An 18,446-nucleotide genomic window follows, 5' to 3' on the forward strand; every position below is an offset into this window, starting at 1 on the left:
AAATGAGGCTCAGTATTGTGTGTGGCCTCCACGTGCCTGTATGACCTCCCTACAACGCCTGGGCATGCTCCTGATGAGGTGGCGGATGGTCTCCTGAGGGATCTCCTCCCAGACCTGGACTAAAGCATCCGCCAACTCCTGGACAGTCTGTGGTGCAATGCGACGTTGGTGGATGGAGCGAGACATGATGTCCCAGATGTGCTCAATCGGATTCAGGTCTGGGGAACGGGCTGGCCAGTCCATAGCTTCAATGCCTTCATCTTGCAGGAACTGCTGACATACTCCAGCCACATGAGGTCTAGCATTGTCCTGCATTAGGAGGAACCCAGGGCCAACCGCACCAGCGTATGGTCTCACAAGGGGTCTGAGGATCTCATCTCGGTACCTAATGGCAGTCAGGCTACCTCTGGTGAGCACATGGAGGGCTGTGGGGCCCTCCAAAGAAATGCCAACCCACACCATTACTGACCCACTGCCAAACCGGTCATGCTGAAGGATGTTGCAGGCAGCAGACCGCTCTCCATGGCGTCTCCAGACTCTGTCACATGTGCTCAGTGTGAACCTGCTTTCCATCTGTGAAGAGCACAAGGCGCCAGTGGCGAATTTGCCAATCCTGGTGTTCTCTGGCAAATGCCAAGCATCCTGCACGGTGTTGGGCTGTGAGCACAACCCCCATCTGTGGACGTCGGGCCCTCATACCATCCTCATGGAGTCGGTTTCTAACCGTTTGTGCAGACACATGCACATTTGTGGCCTGCTGGAGGTCATTTTGCAGGGCTCTGGCAGTGCTCCTCCTGTTCCTTCTTGCACAAAGGCGGAGGTAGCAGTCCTGCTGCTGGGTTGTTGCCCTCCTACGGCCTCCTCCACGTCTCCTGGTAGCGCCTCCAGCCTCTGGACACTACGCTAACGGACACAGCAAACCTTCTTGCCACAGCTCGCATTGATGTGCCATCCTGGATGAGCTGCACTACCTGAGCCACTTGTGTGGGTTGTGGAGTCCGTCTCATGCTACCACGAGTGTGAAAGCACCACCAACATTCAAAACTGACCAAAACATCAGCCAGACAGCATAGGCACTGAGAAGTGGTCTGTGGTCCCAACTGCAGAACCACTCCTTTATTGAGTGTGTCTTACTAATAGCCAATAATTTCCACCTGTTGACTATTCCATTTGCACAACAGCAGGTGAAATTGATTGTCAATCAGTGTTGCTTCCTAAGTGGACAGTTTGATTTCACAGAAGTTTGATTTACTTGGAGTTATATTGTGTTGTTTAAGTGTTCCCTTTATTTTTTTGAGCAGTGTATATTCTAACTTGCTGAGTACGACTGCATATTTACCTGTTCAGCTTACAATTTAGCCTCAAGAGTGTTCTTGTGAAATCTCAGATGTATGAAGATGGCTGCGTCTTAGATCACCGTGGTGCATTCAAGATCGTTTCAGGAGATTAGACGCTGAAATTTAGATTTCAGTGAACCACCTGTTGGCGCATCCTGATCTCCTGCCATTCACTGCTTAGTTCTCTGGAAACCACAAAAAAACCGAGAACTACTCTTCACCTTCCGTTTATCTCAAAGTTCACAGCTCTCCAGCAGAGTCTGTTTTCAGTAGGAAAAACGTCTCCTTTCATCCGGGGCTGGAAACGGATCGCTTTGTGAAACCGCCGCAGCAGCCAAAGCGGCGCGTTCTGCCTGCTCGGGGTTTCCTTCCACTTCAGCTCTTGCATGCCTGAACCTGTCGCTCCCGCTTTTCCTCCCGGTTGTCCCCCCTGTGTATTCACCTTCTTTTAACCGCTCTTGCGTGCTGAATTAGTTCCGCCCGAGGAATCCCTACAACAGTGGGGATCGAACGCAGCCCACCCACCCGATGATTCTCTGCTGCTTACTTAACCCTCCCCACCTCAGCCCTCACCCAGGGAACCTGAACTCTACCAGTGGCAGAATAGGGAAGCCTCCATGTCTGATTTGGTGCGTGCTGAGGCGTGATGAATGAAATTACAGTGCTGTCATGCAGGAATTTTTTTTATTTTTTTTCAAAATGTGTTGACCAGCCACATTATTTTATTTATGAAGCGCTTGTGACTTCAATTGATGTCGGCGTTCTTCAAGCATCTGTTGCTGTCTTGGGGTTTTGATTTGCAAATACATGGGAATATAATCCATGCATGGAATTTGTATTGCAAAGGATTTCATTGCAAACTTCAAAAAAACAGAATTGGTTATTTCTCAGAAATTGTGTAGCAACGTTAAAAGTAATCAGTTTCCTATAACTGTCAGTTAGAGATGTCGAGATCCTTTGGATAAAGATGGTTTGAGTGTTGCAACAACTCTAATGTTTTTATTTTTAGAGCTGCTTATTTCTTTAACCTCTGCACAGCTCAATTACATATTTGACACCTTACATATTTTTATTACATATTTGACATATTTGACACCTGCAAAGGTGTTAACAACCCTGTCAACTTTACCTCACAACTACAACAAAGTTCAATGTATTTATGTGATATACCAATGCAAAGTAGTCCGTCATCCTAATATGGAAAGAAAATGACTGTTTATTCAGGTCTGTCTGAAATCTTTGCATGTTTTTCTTTCTAAAACTCCCCAGTCAGATTGCAAGGAAAGCATTTCTGAACATCAGCTTTTGATTTTAAGGCTTTCCATTGTAGCTCTGGTTGTGTGTTGGTCATTCTTTTCCTAAACGGTGATCCTCCAACAGGTTTTCTTTCAGGTTTATACTTTATGTAACTGCTAATCTTCCATCACCTCCGACCAGCTTCCATGCTGAAGAAAAGCCTCCCCACTGCACGATGCTGCTGCCACCATCAGTTTTCAGTCTGGTATGTGGTTTATGTTTTGATAGTTGTCTTCCACACACAGAATCTTGCATAAAGATCAAACATTTACGTTTTAGTTTCATCTTATCACATGAAACTGTTGGGATCCCTGCAAAGTTGCGATTTAGGTTCTTTGTTTCAACAAGCTCCAGGCTGGATTCTCTAAATTCACGGCTTATTACCATCTGATGCCTAAAACTGAGCGGTGGCTCCCTGAAGCTCCTCCAGAGTTACTGGCTTCTTCCGTCATTAATGCTCTCTTTGCCTGGACTTTTGTTTTCTAATTGGGGAACTTTTAATGTTGCACTCTTTCCCAATTAGGAGCATCAAAGTGAAGGATGTGAAAAATTCAGAGTGCATCAGTATTTTAGGTTGATCAATAGTTTGTGCATTTTTCTTGTAACTCAGAGCTCAGTTAAAATGCTTGTTCTTGCCACTTTAGCCGAGGAGGAAATGAAGGCAGGTGGAGTTAATTAATAATAAGTACTTTGTACATGAGCCAGAAGGATCTCAACCTAATACATTTTAGTGCTGCTGCTTTCGGGGGCTATAGGATAAATCACATGTAACAGCACTCAGTGAAATGATAAAATGTTTTTTTCTTCTAGTGCAGAGCTCATATGGGCAAAGGGGAGAAAAGAAATTCAGTTCATTAGACTAAATGGTGTAATTTTTAAATTATCATGAGAATCATTTAGGAAACTGATCATAATGCTTTGAACTTTCTCTGCAAAATTAATCAGCCTCTTGTCCAATCAGGCATTTCATTTACAAAAATGGTGGAATGAAGTAAGGCTTGATGAATATTGAATAATACACTTTGGCTTAAATTCCAAAATTCCCTTTAATTTGTTATTTCAGTAATTTATTTTTCTTCATAGATATTCAAAACGCTGTATCTCTCTGGAAGATTTTGTATTTTCTCACCCGTTTTTCTTTTTTTTGGATTTGTTTTTATTTTGGGAACTTCTCACAGCAAATTGTTGTGAACCATTTACACCCGACGTGTGGACGAAGGAGAAGCTTGATATATCAAGGTGGACAGGACCACCCCCGGTTTTGACAGCAGTGTGACAACTTAGGGAGGGTGTTATGTCACATTCCCAATCTGTCGGCGTTGCCATCACCACCTCCTGATTAGGCTGCCGTCTCTGCTCTGCCTGTGAGGATGAAGTTCATGGAGGAGAGCGACGACAGAACTCAGTTCTTGGCTTTTTCACCGATAGATGGATCCCTCAGTTTGGATGCGTGTGGCTTTTGTTCTCGGACTGGAGCACAGAAGCTGCTCAGTCCACGCCGAACTAGAACTGACAGTCTGCCTACGTTAAAGGTCATTGTCTTTATTACCTCCGTGGCTCTGCAGTTGCTACCCGTCTACAGCTCCCTCCCCGAGAAGCCTCTGGCTCACCTCCCCTCGGGGGCACAGCGGTGGGCACCTTGTGGCATTTTAGAAGAGACGCGCCAGTGCATGAAACTCAGCCTTGTCACATTAGAGATCGTGTCATGTGGTCAGCTCCTTAAGGCTGTCATTTGGAGAAGTAATATTGAGCCACTGGAAGAGACGTAATGTAGAAGTCGCAATAACCAGAGAACAGTTAGACGCTCCACCTAAATAAATGACTTATTATCTGTAAATAAGCAGAGGCATCCCTGTGTTCAGATTATACATTATGCAACATGTATAAAAAAAGACCCAGGTGACTGGACACCATATATATGAATCTCTATGTATAGAAATATCAATGAAATGTCTCAAAAGGAAACTCAAATGATGTGGATTGCCTTATTTTCACTATCATGGCTGACAACTAAACATTTGTTTTTTTAAGTGGAATAGTACAAAAGACCAATAAAGACCAATCCTTTCTTATTCAAAAAGCGAGTTTGCTAAAGGAGCTGGCTATTTAAAGAGAATTATATCTGAGAATTTTAATGGAAAGTTGAGTGGAAGGAAAAGGTGTAGCACAAAAAAGGCACAAGCAGCAGTGTTAAATGTCTTGAGAGGGCTGCGAAGCAGAGGCTGTTTAAACTTATGGAGGGAAATGGCACAATCAGTCAGATCCATGGAATAAGGCATGACTGTCGAATCCCTTCATTTGATGCAATCACCCTAAGATGACCATCAAACAATGCAGTCAAATCAGAATATATTTACTTAGCTTTGAATCTGTCTCTATGATTACATTGAATTTTGTTTTGTAGTTAAGTGCCTTGAGATGACGCGTTATAAGTTAAATTGTGACAAGTTTCTTTTAAACCAGAGACATCATCCAAAATGTCTTGCTAAGAAAAAGAACCTGACCTTTCCTCAGTAGTTTAAATGAGTCTTTCAGCGCGAAATGGGAAAGAAAATTGTTGGTTCTCTTTGCTACATCAAGGCCACAGACAGTGCAGTCTTCTACCAGGAAACAATAGAGCCCTCAATGCTTCCCTCTGCAGATGAGCGTCACAGAGACGCTGATTTCATTTTCCAGCAAGAATTGGCAGCTGCCCACCCTGCTGAAGGTACCAAAAGCTGTTTCAGTGGTCACTGTGTTACTGTGCTTGATTAGCCGTCAAACCGACCTGACCTGCATGCATCCCATAGAGACAACATGAAGTCACTAAGAGGAAGATGAGAGGCACCGGACCCGACAATGCAGATGACCTGAAGTGACCTGGACTTCCACAACAGAACCGCAGGCTGACCTCCTCCGCAACACGCCACAGCGATGCAGAAGAAGCTCCGACCAGGTTTTCAGTATTTTATATTTTGATGTTTTTGTGTTACTGTTTACAAAGCCTCAAACATGGCTTTGTGAATCTTTCCACACTAGTAGATGTCAATAGCTGCATTTCTCATCTTTTCTCGAATTTCCTAAGATTGCTAATTTTTGAGTTAATATTTTATGTGAAAGAACTTCATCGTGAAGCTTGAGAAATATTGTCTTTCTTGAATTTGTTTGATCTGACATCCTTCCCATGATTACCCATCTTCTGGTGTTGCATTTTCTTTTCCGCTACACTTCTCCTCCTCTTCTCTTCAGTTCTGGTCATTAAACACTGGAGGCGGTGAGAGGGTAATCAAAATCTAATTTGATAAATCTTATTTTTGCTTTGATTATTAGATTAGATCTGTTATGTAATATTTTTGTATGCCAGACATCAATAAATATTAGGAACGCAATCATGCCTGAAGAATATATATTTAGTGTATGATAACTTCTGCTTTGATGGCTTCTACAGATGATTCAGTTTTTAAATGTTTTGACACTTATTAATTACATTTTTTAAGCTAATTAATAGTTATTGGGTCTTATGTTTCTAACCTGGAGACAATATAAGAATAACCCAGTGAGAGAAGAAATGTCCACGTCAAGCATGGCTTTCAAGAAGCTCTAGGCATTAGCTCCAAGTAAAAAAAGAAGAGAAAAAAGGAAACGATTTCTATACGCAGTTCACATTCATCATGGTATGTGTTGGCCACACTTAGCTGCATGGCTACTCGAAGGATGGCAGGAAACTAAATCAGAGTCATTTCCCTTCAATTAGCAAGTGATTAACTCCGGGTCAGAATCGGCTGGCTGACCTTCTGCCCACATAATGACTTTAAGCAGATCAATGCTTCTCCAAAAGCCAGGACAACATCAGATACCAAGTAATCTAGAAGAAAAAGAGCTCACTTTTAATCCTTGGCTCTGGTTTATGACTGCTTCTCTCTTTTTTTTTTTTTTGGTACTTAGTCACATTAACACTAACCCGAGAACTACAAAACGGAAGTCAAAATGATAATCACTGATATGCTGTTTTCAATGTGAATGCATTTTCATTAAATTTAGAAGCAGTTGTGATGGATTGGTGTATTTGTTTGTCAGTGTCAAATGTACCTAAAATTCATTATAACTGGTTCATGCTACACCATAAAATGCTCAAATGTCACATCTAATTTAATTTTACGCTGCTCACTAAAGACTTTTTGCTAGACCCTGTTTCAAATTATTCTTTTGCTTCTCAAGAAATATTTGATTATGACCCCTGATTAGGTAATAATCCCTCTGATAGGCTCTTGCTGATAGAAAATACGGTTTTGGAGAAACGTCAAATGAGAGCTCTGACGTTTCCATTGTTGTGTCTGCTTGTTTACAACAATGACTGTGAAACTGGCCGACCTCAAAACAATTAATCTGAACCATTGCATATTTTATATCTGCTTAGTTTCTGTTGATTCTTGTGAAAAACCTGAATTTGTTTTATGTGCTAACAGACGCTGTATGTTTGTTGCATTAAACTGACAAAGAGCCCTTTATCGGGAACGTTTGGTCATGTCACGGGGGAAATATTTAAATTTTTGTTGCATTTCCCAACACTGTGAAGCTTTCCTGGCAGCATTTCTAAGGCCTTTTCCCAGGAAAACTGGGAAATTGTCCAAATCTTCAGGACAAAACTATGGATAAATCCAACAAGCTCCATTGTGAGTCAGCTTCTTCACATAGTTTTTGTAAAATGTTCCAATGCAAATGTCTTTGAACGTCTCTGAATGCACCACATGTCCAGCCTTGGAGTAGATGTGGTGTTTTTTTGGGGGTTTTTTTCATTCTGTTATGGTGGCAAAACATGAAACTGCTGCTGTGCAACTTACTGAGCAGGTTGTTGCTAGGCAACCAAAGAGTGAGTGAGTTAGTTGATGCCACTAACCCAGCTTAGCTCACACTGAGAGGTTGAGCAGCTAAAGCCTTTCCTCTGCCTACATCCCCCAGAATGCTGTGCGGTTCTGTGTCAGAGTTCAGTGAAATCATTCAGCATTCTAACAGACGTATTTTATGTCTATTGTGATATACAGTATATAGCTATTGATTTATTGCACAGCCCTATGCAACAGGCTTCCCAAGTGTTGTTGCTGACCATGTCCATACCTATATGACTACATGGCCACCTTCCTCAGCAGATCTCAATCCAATGAGAGAATCTGTGAAATGTGCTGTACCAGGAAGATCTCTGCATGAATGTGAAGCTAGCAGGAACTGCGTGATGCTATCATGTTGATATGGGCTAAAATCTCTAAATGTTTTCAACACCTTGCTGAATCTTCACTGTGAACAATTCAAAGGCAGGTCTGAATGCCAAAGAGGTCCAACCTGAAGGTAAGATGTGCCTATTAAAGCAGCCATTGGGTGTGCTTTGTTGCAGCCGCGTATTGCTTCTCTCTCTTCCTCTGTGAACGTTAATGTGTTGTGCTTTCCATCTGGGTTCTTGCCTCCTCCTCGCTGCAGCCATTTTCTATATTGCTTTTGGCTTTTTAAGCTGATGGAACCGTCTTCCCCTTTGTCTCTTCGTCTTCTGCTGACGGCATCTGTTTTTCCTCCAACTCCAGGCTTCGAGTTGTTCATTCATAAACTGTCTCTCTCACTCTTGACTCACAGCTCAGACCTCCGGACGAAGTAAGACAGGAAGATATCCTCTAATGTGGGCAGGTAAAAAGTCTTTCACGCATGAAAGGCTGGGAATGTAGCGGCAGAATAGAGGTCTACTCATTAAGGTCGAGGAGACATGAAGCTCTTGACTTAAGGAGATGAGACGGTCCAAGTGCTTTCACAACAGATCGATCTGAGAGAGCTATCTTTTTCCTAGATGAAAAGTGATTTACTTGCATCTGATCACTGATTCAGTTTTAATAGCTTTGCTGCAAAATGTCTCGGACTGATTTTTAAATATATCTTAAGGGGAAAGAACCCTCCTCCTCATGTCCTGTCCTAGTTATTGTCTTCCTTCCTGGCAGCCGAGCAGACACAGATTTGACCCTCCATGCCTCAGCCTCCCTTCAGCTATCAACCCTCTGCTGGGAACAGCGGCGGAGGTTCTCACCTGCCTCGCACCATCCATCATTATTCCCATGCTGTCTGCTGCTGTGGCAGCTTTTGTCCAAATGCCTGGCAGATCCGTGGACACCGGGGGCAGATGGACCCGCTGGCAGACCTTAGGCTGGGGAAACACAATGGAAAAACAGCAGCAACCCAGCAGGAATGAGGCGGGAGCGGGGAGGGGGGGGGGGGGATTCAGGACCGGACATGGCTAATGTCCTCATTTCTGAGCTTTATTTTTAGGAAGAGACGTGGACTGTATGTGTGTGACTGGGCTAATTGTCTCTGTTCTTATTTCAGAAGCAAGGACAGAAGTATTCGATGCAAGTGCACCTCTGTATTTTTGTTGTTGCCGGTCAATTGAACCCTTTGTTATTATGGACTTTTGAAGTTTTAGTCTTTTCATACTTGACATTTTTGTCTACAAATGGATCTGCAGGACGTCTCATATTGAACATATGATGACATTTTGTACCTGCTTTGAAAATGGTTTATTCAAAGCACTTTTCTGTAATCCACTCACAATCTACAGTAAATAAATGTAATGATATGACTAAAAAAACAGGAGATTGCTCATGCTTAATTTTAATTTGATCAAGAGGGATCGTAGCTCGTTGTATGACTTCCCAAAATGGGAATCTGACCCACAATCAACTGTTCATCTCCGTAATTGATCTAAATGTTTATGAAATGTATTGGGATTAACCTGCAGACATTTAATGCCAGTTGCTCTCTTTTTTGTCCAGAAAAAGGGAGCAAGACTGAATGAATACAGACTACTGTTTATCACCTTCAGTTTAAAACCTTCACTCTTTATTATTTTACAGTCCTAAACTGAATATTGTACATAAAATCACTGGGTTGGATCAGGAAATCTCTCTACAGCTCAACCCAAGTGTCAGAGGGAAGGCGACGACCTCTCTTAACTTTAACAAGGGACTCGGAGAGTTACTCCAAAAAACAAAAAGCCCTCCCGTCTTTTTGATATCTGCTAAATTTCGCTGTGTTTACTCACGTGCTCAAAGGCTTCAGGCTCGAGCGTTAACGCAGAGAATAAAGCCTGAAGTTGTCGCAGGTGTAATCTGATAACAGTGAGAGGTAAACAGCTCAACCGTCTGCAGGCAACAAATGAAAAATTTCCCGGCTGCTTTGAGTCGAAGAAGTGTGAAATTGAGCGGGGTGGCAATTGTTTAGAGGATTTAAAGGGCTTCTGGAGGAGGGTGGGGGAAGTGGGGACTTCACAAACATCAAGCACCTGTTTATACAGTTTGTTCAAAGGGAATGAAAGAGCATTGAAAATATCAGTAAAGCAGATAAAGCTGCAGGGGGAGCAGAGCCAAACGACGGAAAACATAAATTAGTATTAATCAGGGAGCAGCAGATAAAAGCATGTCAAACAAAAGATCTTTATCAGCGTGTGTGCTGGATTAAAGCCGCCCAATGACATTTAACAACTCTGTTATCTTCTCTCTGGCAACAATGAGGAGCACAGCCAAGAGATCCCTAGACCTCACAGCTCTTTATTACCCAGAAATCTGTGCACCGCCACCATCATCATCCCAACTTGGATAAGGGACAAAACTGATTCCTGACGCATTTTTTTTATTCGTTATATAACATTCAGCACGGCAATGTTTACAGAGCTGAATCTCTGTTGAATGTCGTCATCTAGTGAATTAAAAGTTGGCGTGGAAAAATTTTGAAAAGCAAATATATTTGTGATATGTGAACATGAGCGCCTGAAATGAAGCAGCAGCAGAACAGAGAAGTGTTAAAGGGCCACAGGCAATGTTCTCAGTGTGCATCATCATACCTGCTTTCAGAACCAAAATAAGGGAAGCTGTTGGATGTAATAACCCTGACCGTGTAAAGAGAAATGGGTGCATATGGGACAGGAGGGAGGATGGAAGAGAAGCACAATAAAGGAATGGTCAGAATCCACAGAAACTGAGGTGAAGAGAGAGAGAGAGAGGTAGGCAGGGAGGGAACGGAGGAGGAGAAAGGGAGGCAGGCAGGCAAAGAAGAAGGGTGATGTCACCCCTAACAGGCAGCCAATGAGAGTCAGGGAGAGGAGGAAGAGAGCGCGGCCAAAGGAGGGTGTGTTTTTCTATCACTGCAGCATCAGCAGAGAGAGAGAGGGGAGAGTAGAGAGGGCACAATCAATTTCACAGAAAGGAGGAAGAAAAGACACAAGTAGATCAGGAGGAGAGGGAGGAAAAAGGGACGCCAGGAGCTGCCGGCTTGGAGGAGCATCACTCTGGAGGTAAGAAGATCTTCTTCAGACGAGAGGCGGCCGATTGTCATTTAATGGAAACGGAGTGGCGGTGAACTGGGATGATGGGTCTAATTAGGTTGTTAGGTGGAGGCAGCTTGTTGTGGCATCTCACCTTTGCCTCGTCTTCTGTCACTATCCTCCACCTGCTTCATGGAAATCACTAACAGCCTTTTACCTGCAGTTGCAGCAGCAGGACTTTCCCGCCCCCTTTGTGGGGTCAATTACAAGTAAACATTGCAATTTACATTCATTTACTTGAAAGTAATTTTAATTTACTTGTAAAAAAAAAAAAAAGCAAAGTGGTAACCGCAACACTGGAAAACAGAGTCATGTAGTCACATTTTACTTTGTTTTTGCGAAATATTCTATATTGCAGCATTTAAATTTTGCATTGAGTGCATTGCATGCAACAGGGTCCCATTTGACAATAATATTAAATACTTAGCTGGGGAACATTTGTAGCATCTCGATTATGTCTGGCTGCCCATAATTTCTGCTTAAAACCATCTCATGTGCACTTTGTTATCTGATGTGGTGAAAGTTTTGAAAAATGATACACTGAAAACTGTGTTTTTGTATTTTTCTGTTTTTTTTTTTTTTTTTGTTGGTTTGGCTGTGTTGGTATGCATTTACAACAGCATGTGATATGTAAAAAAACCCATCATTCTTGGAAAACTGGGAGCAATTCTTACATTCCTAAATTTTCCCTCCTTCGTTTTTGCAGTTTTAAATTTCAATCATATCCTCCCCTCCCCCAGCTAATAGCTGCGTGGCTCAATGTTAAGTACAGCCCTTGATTGCGATGCGCGTGTGAGGAATTTCACTGATGCAGAGGATGAAACTCGGCAATACGCACACAGCAGAACAAACTACGTGATCTTCTGCAGAGGATTTGATTGTCAGGGCAGAATTTCTTGAAATGGTGCAAAGAGAAAGAAGTGGAAGAACAATTGCCAAGGAAGCAAGAAAAGATTAAGATATCAACAGGAGAGGGGAAATAAGAGAGACGTTCAGTCTGAAGGAGCCACAGAAGGAAAAAGGGTGGGGCAGTGCACGCAGCAGACGGTGGAGGTGTTCCACAGAAAAAGGAGGAAGTCACCTGGCTGCGCGCTTCCAGATGCCTGCTGTCACCCGCCTGTTGGATGTCCTTTTGACAATCATATTAAAACGTTTTCTACCAGTTTTGTTAGATCAGAAGCAGTTATTCTATGCATGTGAGTTGGTTGTTATCTCTCCTCTGGTGTTCTGTAGACACATTGAGCACAAACACGTCTGATACTGTGATGATTAAAATTGCTGGCAAACATCATGCCGGTGCATGTTTGAGCTCCCTCTGCGTCTTGGTTGTCCCAGATGAGCCCCCTCTGTGGTTCTGGAGGAAGCAGGAAGGCCCCTTGCACCCAACAATGGCTTGTTGCCATCTGTGCAACATCCATAAACATGCAGCACACAATAGATGAAGATGCAGTCGCTGAATGGCGCCTTGCAGTCAACAAGTCAGATTTTATGGATCCTCTCTGTGGAAGCGTTGCCTCCCCTAGAGACCCGCTGCTGGCCACATTATCATACTGTTCAATGCTGTGAGTTTTGTGTGGCAGTGGCGGCTAAATCTGTGGGCCGTCATGGGAGATTCTGGTGCAGCAGAGATTCTGTTGTTAGCCAGTAGCTGGACTTGCAGTCTATGATTACCCCTGCTTCAATTTGGTGCACAAAGTAATCTCCAGTCTGACGCCGACTGCCTAATTGAACAGTTCCATCGTAGAGACTGATGGTAACCAGGATTTATGTGAGGAGAGAAACAGAGACGCAGCAAAAACCAGACAGAGGAGGGCGGTGGAGGAAGTCCGTGAAGTACGCGGACGACACAACAGTAGTGGGTCTCATTTCAGACAACAACGAGACCCACTACAGAGAGGAGATTCTGCAGCTCACTCAGTGGTGTTCAGCCAACAACTTGGTGCTGAACACAGGGAAGACCAAGGAGGTCATTGTGGACTACAGAAGGTCCAGGAGGACGGATCACACTCCCCTTCTCATAGATGGAGAAGTGGTGGAACGTGTGGACAACATCAAGTTCCTGGGCCTCCACATCACGTCTGACCTCTCCTGGAACACAAACACCTCCCACCTGGTGAAGAAAGCACAACAAAGGCTCTTCTTCCTCAGGAAACTGAGACGGGCTGGACTTTCCTCACGGCTGCTCGTGAACTTTTACAGGGCGATGATCGAGAGCATCCTCTGCCTCAACATGACTGTGTGGTATGGTAGCTGCACAGCACTGGAGAGGAAACAACTGACACGGGTGGTGAGAACAGCACAAGGCATTGTGGGATGCCCCCTCCCAGACCTGGACTCCATTTACACAGACCGGGTCAAGAAGAGAGCTGGATCCATAGCCATGGATTCCAGCCACCCGGGCCACAGACTGTTTGTGCCGCTGCCATCAGGCAAGCGGTACAGGAATATACGGACTACAACAAATAGACTGAGAAACAGTTTCTTCCCCACAGCCGTCAGAGCCATTACTCCCTGCCGCCCCCCCCTCCCACACATATCATAACCTCGCAGTCACACATACATATCCCCCACCCCCACACAGCCATATTGTTCTGCACTTTGCACTGTCACATTATCTGTACTTTGCCATAATTGGACCTGCTGCTACTTCTTTGGTGTGGTTGAGTGCCTTTAGTTAATTTAGTTGTATATACTGTTATTATTATTATTGTGTGTTTGCTTATTTATACTGTATATATTTGACCTTTTGCACGGGAGCTGCAATGGAAATTTCGTTGAATTCTGTTCAATGACAATAAATGCTATCTATCTATCTAAAAAATATGGAGAGCAATGTGGACTTTTGGTGTTTTACGTGCACCAATCAGAAATGTGTGGCTGATCACTGATGTTGATGTTTTGTAAAGCTTTCACCTCACAATACCAATTTAATTGGGTTTAAATTCATTTTTAAGAACTTTATAGTATAAATATCTTCTTACTGTTGACCATTCATTAAGGAATAAATAACAGACCTTTCCATATATGTTGTTGAAAATATCTTTTTCTTTTTTCAACTTTTTGCATACCTTCTTGTGACTTTTTTTATTTTATTTTTTGGAACATCTCCAAATAACTGACTGTAGCAATTCCTTACAGTGTCCGCTCTGTGAATTGTGCCTTGGAGCTACTTTTGGTAGCTTAGTGATGATGCCTGCACTTATCAGAAAAAGACCGGAATTTCGAGTTGTGCTGGAAATTGTGCGACTCTAGTCAGCAGATGATTTCTAACTTCATCTATCTTTGTCCTCCGCAAGTACTGACAGGATCTGGCAGAGTTTTAAAAGAAGCAAGGCCTCGAGGAAAACATGCTGTATTAAACTGTTATCTTACCTGAAGGAGACAGGGTCCAAAAGAAGCTGATGTCTGCAGTTTTTTTTCTTTATTCTTAGGTTAGTTTATGTTTTACAAAGGATTGCAATTGAAGTGAAGAGAAACCATGAACAATGTTTGGTTAAATCTTTCTATTTTCGCCTCAAGCTGACTGGTTTCTCTGCCGTCTCCTGGTTTCTAAGAGTCCTTCGGCTCTGTGCTGAAGTGCCGAGCTGGCGCTGTGTGGGAGGGAAGGTGCAGCTCCGGGTCAGAGAGGGTCAGATCTTCTCTGCTGCTCCTGTGCCACCTGTTATAGCCGCAGGACATCTGTGTTGCCATCCTGCTCATCAAACGCATTTACATGAACACACACAAGCTACAGTTGAGGCGCACAGCGTCTGTTGCAAACAAACACTCCGATGCAGGGCACCAAGTTAAACATTCTTTAATGTTTCCTCTCTGCCCTCATTACTTAAGCGTCGGCTGATGATCAAACCACATACTCAGCGGTGTTAGCTTTAAGGACGATGGCTTTAGTTACAAACTCTGAAGGCTCGTACGCTCGTATCTTTCTTTGGGAAGTTGTGCTTGTAGTTCAGCGTTGGGATCCATGTGCACCTGCAGGATGCTGGCAAACTAAAAGCCACAGCCACTCCCTTTATCCCCCTATTCAGGTTGGGGCTTGGCTTTTTGATTTAGATTTGTGCAGATGGGAGTCAGCCCACTGGATGTCAAGCACGGGATCATGTCGACATGCTGTCAGGGTTTGGTGCAGAATACATTGTGGTGATTTAGGGAGCTAAGGGTCAGGTGGATTGACAGGCGAGCTGCGGTAAATGATTAGAGGGAATACAGGAGGAAGGGGAAGGAAGCCAGGAGGGGTGCGACCAAAATCTGCAAAGGTGACACGAGGAAGCAGTAGGAAACCCTGAAGAAAGAAGCAGTCTGTTTTTATTTTCTTTTCTTTCTGATTTAATCTTTAAAAAATAACTGTCCTCTTTCTACAACTTTAGTTATTCAATTTTCATACCCTAAATCACCTCCCTTCTGTTTGTTTTATTTCAAAAGCCGTATCAGCATTTACGCAGTGTCGAAAACATTGAGATCTTAATCAAAATAATGGCTCACGTTAGCCTTCCCAGAAAGAGCGTTGCAGACAAAGAGTCATAAAGACTCATAAATTCAATCCTGTTGAACCTTCGATGACTCAAACAGAGGCGTCATGTATGAGAACGAATTTAATCTGTCAGAGTGAATTGCCTAATTGTAGCTTTCATAGCGGTGGTACGGAGAGGGTGAGAAGCGCAGAATTCCTTTGGGCATCAAGGAAGATATGGGCACTTAAAATGACAAAGCTCCTTGAAACCAGCCAGGAAATTAATTACTGGCAAAGCAATAAGAAAACCCCCCAAACCAAAGCATTCCTTTTGAGCATTCAATAATGCTGAACTTTGTGCTGCCTTAATGCAGGAACTAAGATAACACATGGATTGTGTTGCGATAAGGCAGTTTCCTGAAAATGTGCTGTTGAACTGGGAAAACAAATGCAGCCGCCCGCAACACAACGCGACAGTAAAACTGCGCATCAAACATAAATTATGACAGACAGGAAGCTCCATATGTGTCATTCTGTTTGCCCCTCTGACACCATCCTCATCTTTTTTTTTTCCTGTCTCTGACAAAATTATGTCTTTGTTTCGGTCACAGAGAGAATTCCCCGCAGTGTCACTGGGTTTGGTCCACAGTCAGCTCCGTCAAAGAGGCTTTATTGTCCACGACGGCGACTATCATTAGACTGAACTGATTCTGTGTCTCCCAAAACGACTGTCTGTTTTTATGAGCTCTTTTGTTGATAGTCAAAGATTTTTTTCTTTACATACTTTGTCTGCAAAGGATGAATCACGATCCCTATGAGCCAAGAGATGAATGACATGACTATGCATCAATTAAAGACTTGGGTTAGAGGATTTTATTTATAAAAGATAGCAATCTTGTGGTAGCATTGGTTAAAAATATTAGCTAAATGGCTAATGGTTGGATAGATTTAGGGTTCAGCTGGAGTGTTGAATGCAGTAATGGCATCACAGAGAATCATTAATGTTTCTGTTTCAGCATATGGGTGTTAAAGTCTCCAATAAGTTGGCCAAAATTGAGTCAAATAAAATTTTACTTTACATAAATAAAGCCTTGAACACCAGTAATGGGATTCAAGATCAGCTTAGCATCTGCTTACAGTTTAAACTTTGTCTGTGAATTGACCCTGACTGAATTTACCAAACGATAAACAAATTTTAAGTCTACAAAATTAGCTTACCCTTGAAAATATAATGGGAAAATTGCAGACTTTTTTGAAAATGAAATACCCATAAAAATTTAAATACATTAAAACCAAGCTTAGGTGACCTTTACTTTTGCGTCAAGCTAGCAATTAGCAAAAGCCAAAAAAAAAAAGAGCAAAAGGCAGACAATTATGTATTTCTGGGATTTTAAATGAAGTATTTGCCTTCACACAAAACATGCCCTCCATTCAGGACACTTCATGCCTATTTCCAAATTGGAACATGAAACTATAACTTGTAAGTAAAGTTTAACGAATCAAAACTTGAACAATTAAATCTCTTCCATCAAACAAAAGAAAAGTCAGCATCGTGTCATGAGTTAAATGTGTCTGTTACTCTGCTCGTACTTGCAAACTCTGAGGTTTTACGTGTTTGTTAAAGTTTGAGAATTACTGTATCATCTCATTATTTTAAACCTGGCTCCAAAGCTAATATAAAGCTAAAACATATGGCTAAAACATCATAAATGTATGCAAAAATAATAAAAAAATGAACTTGCAGAGTAATAAAAAGCAGACATAATTGACTAATCCTATGTGATGTCAGCATCCCCCATTAACTTAAGTGCAACTTCTGTCCAATCTAAAACAATAAATATAAAAAGTGCTTTGTTTGTTATCAATGTAAAGAGGTCTAAATATTTAACATTCAATATATATAAAATGCTGATATATCTCAATATGATTCAGTTTAATGCACTTATTAACCGATATCGATATCTTTGACACTACTGCCTATGTAGTGACATTGGGACTCTCTGGGGACTTTATGTGTTATTACTTGTTTCTGATTTTCATTACATTTCACAGGGTGTTTCATTAAAGGGACATTGGTTTACTAATTTATTGATCTGTTGCTAAGAGGCTGGCTGCATTTTTAATGAAACTTGGAGTATACTATATCTCTGTACTGCAGTGCTGGTGCTTTGCTTTATGTTTTACAACACAGCTGAGGTTTATAAAGGGGGCTTTCGGGGGTTTTTTGCAATTCATTATTTATCTGTAGTGTGTGTTTTTTCTGGTCGGATTCACCCTTTGAAAATATAAATGTTCTTTCGTGCCCTTGGAAAGACTTTCATACTTGCTCACTTTTTTGTGTTGGCCAATGGTTAGATTCAATAAAACACTTTTATTGTTACTCTCCATAATCCTCCAATAAACCGCAGTGGCAACACATGCAAATGTGTTGCCACTGGAGATATTTTATATTCACTGCTGGACATTTTAATCCAAATGTTGTGAACTATTCTCAAAGCTGATGAAATTGTTCTTTTTTTCTTCTGAAATTCATTTACATTTTGGCTATGAAGTGGAACAGTCAATAAATTATTGGCATGATTTTTTAAATTTTTTTCGTTAATGTTCCCTGAAGGGACAAACTGGCTTGCAATGTTGACTCTGTACTGCAGAGAGTTTACTTCCCTAATCAATGTTTTCTCAAAGTTTGGACATTTGACTTTCTAATTGTGAACTAGACTGATGCTGAATGAAAATGAAGCAGCGTGATTAAAACCTGGCAGTAAAAACAGAACATAGCACTAAAGCTGCTGTTGTGTTTGTCAGTAGTGTAGCACATTCTTCTCTCACATGTAAAAAATAAAAAAAAGTCCTCTGAGAGTTATGAATCCACCTAATGGCTCTCTTATTTAGTGTGTTTACACCTAAAGATATTGATTGTGGCTTTGCTTGGCACTTCCCCACTCCAGAACTAGACTTCATTTAAACCAGCGATAACTGAAACAGATGGGGCTTAAAACACAGACACACTCACACTGACGCAGCATCCTCGAGT

At 42.2% G+C, this 18,446-nt stretch overlaps 1 protein-coding gene across 3 annotated transcripts in view; it reads left to right on the forward strand.

Annotated features, from left to right (window-relative positions):
• Window positions 1-10,793: 10,793 nt before the first annotated feature.
• The window catches only part of l1cam (L1 cell adhesion molecule), a 51,412-nt gene continuing 43,759 nt past the window's right edge, over window positions 10,794-18,446 (forward strand). For all 3 annotated transcript variants that reach the window (XM_005801366.2, XM_023339137.1, XM_023339132.1), the window contains exon 1: window positions 10,794-10,935. The gene's annotated coding sequence lies outside the window, so the exon portion shown is untranslated. The remainder of the gene's footprint in view (window positions 10,936-18,446) is intronic.

This window comes from Xiphophorus maculatus, chromosome 1 (assembly GCF_002775205.1).
Source record: "Xiphophorus maculatus strain JP 163 A chromosome 1, X_maculatus-5.0-male, whole genome shotgun sequence".
Lineage (NCBI taxonomy): Eukaryota > Metazoa > Chordata > Actinopteri > Cyprinodontiformes > Poeciliidae > Xiphophorus > Xiphophorus maculatus.